A 4,215-nucleotide genomic window follows, 5' to 3' on the forward strand; every position below is an offset into this window, starting at 1 on the left:
CCTCGGTTCTATGATGAGCTGCAGTATTTTTAAGATCAGAATGTGCCATATGAGTGGACTAGAAGATATTAATTAAGATAGACTTACTGGTACTAATTTGCAAGGTTCATCACAACTATTAGCAGATCTGCATATGGAGATCATGTGTCCGCAAACATAGTATCCACAAAGGTTGGTCCCTGCTTCTTGCTGAGGACACTGAAATTTTTTGTACAGAATTAGTCATGTATTTGTCCTATTAGGAACAACCTAACCGGTGTTAGATGTATTATTTTTTGTTTGGATAAAATAGAAATAGGTTTATTTAGAAGCTTGAACATTTGACTAGCGTAAGAAAAGGTATTTGCAGACTATTGGATAAATTTTCCAAAAATAACGGATTTCGGTGTGTTACCGGAGAAACGATCTCATGCTGCAGAGGTAGTTCCCTCTTGAATAGGTTCCATGGTTTTGTTTTCCACACTGCGAGCACACTGCAAATGAAGATGAATTTTGACAACATCAATTATTTAACCAGATATGAATGCAAATTAATTTCAACATCATAGAATTCAATACCTATCCATGAATTGCTGAAGATGCGTCAGATCTTGAGCGTTTGTTGACTCTCTGAGAGAATCGATGTCGTAAACTGTGTTCTTGTTTGGAACAATGAATACCAATATCCAGTGACCGCTACATATTAAGAAAGCCATGAACTTATGAATTATGTCGAAATCTGAAAGACAATCAGTGTATGCGTGGTTGTTTACTCGACTCACCTTTCATGATATGGCCAGAGAAATGATTCTACATGGGATGTGTTTTGGAAGATACGGACGACCGTGTTAACGGCCCAGTCCCGTTCATCCTTCCCATGTAATGTTGTGCCATTTGCTAATGCAGGATCTATGAAATACACACTCTCCATTTTCTTCTCTGCGCGTTCTATCCCCTAAGAGGAATAAAATGCAGTTAGTTGTTTATCATTTACAGCCTTGTCTGGAGAAGTTGATCAGAGTTTGTTAAGTACTTACAAAATCAGGCATCTAACAAGAGTGGCATTGAGCTTGTTGAAGTTGAAGAAGAGATGTAATTCCTCAAAACTCACATCGAATGAACTAGCATCGTGTCAGAAATGATCTCTGTTGAAGTGGACTAGCAAACCATGATGACCTGGTGACATTTGATCCATGAAATATTCATGTAACTTGCGGCAACGGGAGCTACACTCATCAAAGTATTCGCCAACAAGAAATGGCTGGCCATGGACGTAATTGCGTGCTTGAAGTACGTATGCTTTACTTTTAGCAAGCAACAATTCTACTTCTTCATCATCCATGGTGTCAGAAATAATATTACTCCCCGATTCAAACAACCTGCTATTAATTTGGTTCCGGGCGATGAGTGCTTTAAGCAAGAGGCAATCGTTCTCATTCCTCTTCACTCTCCCGCCACGCTTCTTCGTGGGTGTGGCCTTTTTGGCCACTTCCTTCTTGGTACTTGAAGCATTTCTTGAAGAACATCTGGTTGGCTACAAGGTAGATTGCTGAGCAGACGGTGAAGCTTCGACGGACTGCTTAGAAAACGGTTTATCTTTGCTGGACGCTGAGCTGGTGGTGCTGCTGTGATGAACTGCTGGGCTATAGGAGCAGAGGCATCGAACTGCTGACCATGCATTGAAGCTATGTCCGGTTTTCTGCGCAGGTGGTGCCAACTTGTCGGTGTGCTGAGGAGGCCGTGCCAACGCGTTGGTTTGCTAAGCAGGAAGTGCTGACACATTAGTATGCTGATCACGTGACTGCGGACCGATGGACTGATGAGCAGTCAGTTCTGGATCTACAGACTGCTTAGCAGTTCGTTCCACCAGTTTGGTCTTCTAAGCACGTGCTGCAGCTGGGTCTTCCCCCGCTGCTTCAGCGGCTGGCATCTGAACCGGTGGTGCGTCTTCAGCAGTTGTAGGCCTTGCCACTGGCTGCTTTGGGGCGGAGGATGACATGGCCTGTATGCCACAAAGTCAGGCCGGCTGATCACAGGTTGATGCATCAGCCGTCGGATTACGAGTATTAGGTTCTTTGGGGGAAGCATGCGAGATCTCCTATGGCAAGGAGAGCATCAACAGTTGGGAGGCGACATTGGTTGCTCTTGGCGGGGCTTCAGGGATCTCATCGATGAACTCTATTTCCTTTCTTGGCCCCTGGATGTGATGTAACAGTGTTTCTCCCAAGGTCCTTTGCTCGTCAAAGTCTCCTAGGACATTCTTGAGGTTAAATTCATTGAATCCAGACTTTACTTCAGTCACGTAGCACTACACATAGCCCGGCTTCAATGGCACATTGTCCAACAAGAGGCCCTCTTCCAAGAAGGGTGGGTAAACCCACGTTGTTGCACATTTTAATGTACCTTCATAATGTGTAAGCACGCCCTTTAGTCTGTCTTTTATTCCAGATAGATCAGATATAGCATCATCACGAGCAACTGCAGTCTCAGTGTCGCTAGGGTGAGCGGATGCACAACTACTCTTGTGCGGTGTTGTCGCGCAATAAGCAGCATCCTCCATGCTCGCCTCCCCTCCCATATGCTGGCTATCTGTTAGTGTTAGAGTCGTCCCAATCCACATTGACTGCTCAATATCCTTTCGAACAGCCGGATACATGTCCTTCCTCAACCTTTCATACAATTCACTCTTCTTCATTTCACTCCTCATCTTTTTCATGCCGAGACTCTCTTCTTTGCTGAGTGTGAAAGCCCTCTTGTGCGGGACATTAACACCTATACCCCTTGCACGGCCAGGGGGTTCTCTTGTTTCCAGAGCAACGGACAGAATGTCACATGGCCCTGAGTTCCTGTAGAACCTTCCAGGGATCTTGGAAGCCTCTACCATCACTTGGTATAGTTCTTCGTCATGTGAGTTTTTAAAGTAATAAGTTTCGTCATCACGCCTCCTTGCATGTGCCCGCAAGTAGTCTCTGGCGCGTTCACCCCTAATTTCACTATAGGACGGTTTCCCAGCAGCCGCTATTGCTTCTTTGTCCTCCTGGTCCCATATCGGTTTCATGTCGTAGTATCCTACCACACCCATACGGTGGGGGTGTGTGTTCTTCTTCTGAAGTTCTGATTGCTTGAAACTCTTCTCAGCAAACTCTTTAGTTGCCCTGACCCTTTTGAATTCTGCCTAGTCTGCCTTTGTAATTTGGGGGTATGCGGGGATTGGGTCCATGCCTTCACTCAAGTACTTCTTGTATGGCACGAGCTTCTAGTTTCTCCAAGCATCCCTAGGCATTCTTTAGTGCAGCGTGTTACACCTGAATTCTCCACTGCTCTGGAACGTTGAAGTGATCCATGATCTCCCGGACTATCCGTCGCCGTGTTTCTATGTCAGCCTTCCGAAACCCTGACAGATTTATGTTGAGTCTTGCCCTGCCAACAAATCCACACACACTCCTGAACCTCGTGCGTGATTTATCCGGTTTAGTTGGAGCCCAAGACTTTCAATCGATCTCAGTTACTTCATATACACCTTTAGGCTGGTGTGTGGGCTTCCTTGGAGCGTTACTTCGTGTCCTGACCGGAAGGGTAATTGCTGCAGCTCTATCCCGTTCAAGACTACTTGATCCCACACCATCTTCAGAAGACCTAGGGTTGTCGGAATCAGATGAAGATACATCGCCTAAAGCATGAGTGTTGTCGTTGCTATTCGGCATCTACAGAGAACACATGCGAAACTCGGGAAAGGAGGATAAGCATAAAACTAACAACTTGGTATCAAGCTTTCTAAACATGTTATGCAATAATTTAGAAAATGTACGGCTAATTTGTTAAGTTTGTCTGACTCGGGAGCTCGTGATCTGTAAATTGGTAGTAACTTATTGGAAGAAATACAACTTATATGTACTAGTTAGGAAGGTAGATAATTAACATATATACGCTCTCCGTTATTTTATAGCAAATTTGGGAACATACGGAACAAAATAGGAAGAGGGATTGCGAGGAAATATGCCTCACCGCGATGGAGAGCAATAACTAACAAGCTTCTTAATGCAAACCCGGTCGGACCAGAGGAGAGGCGAGGGTTACAACATCTATATGCTCAAGGGTGGCTGGCGAGAAAATGAAGACACGAGGCGCGGGCAGCCGCGTGTTGGGTATGACAGTGAGGTTGGCTTGACGCCGAAGAGTGGGCACACGGACGGGGTGATCATGCCGGCGTCGAAGAGGGTTCTCCTGTGGATCTAG

Source organism: Triticum dicoccoides, chromosome 4B (genome assembly GCF_002162155.2).
Source record: "Triticum dicoccoides isolate Atlit2015 ecotype Zavitan chromosome 4B, WEW_v2.0, whole genome shotgun sequence".
NCBI lineage: Eukaryota > Viridiplantae > Streptophyta > Magnoliopsida > Poales > Poaceae > Triticum > Triticum dicoccoides.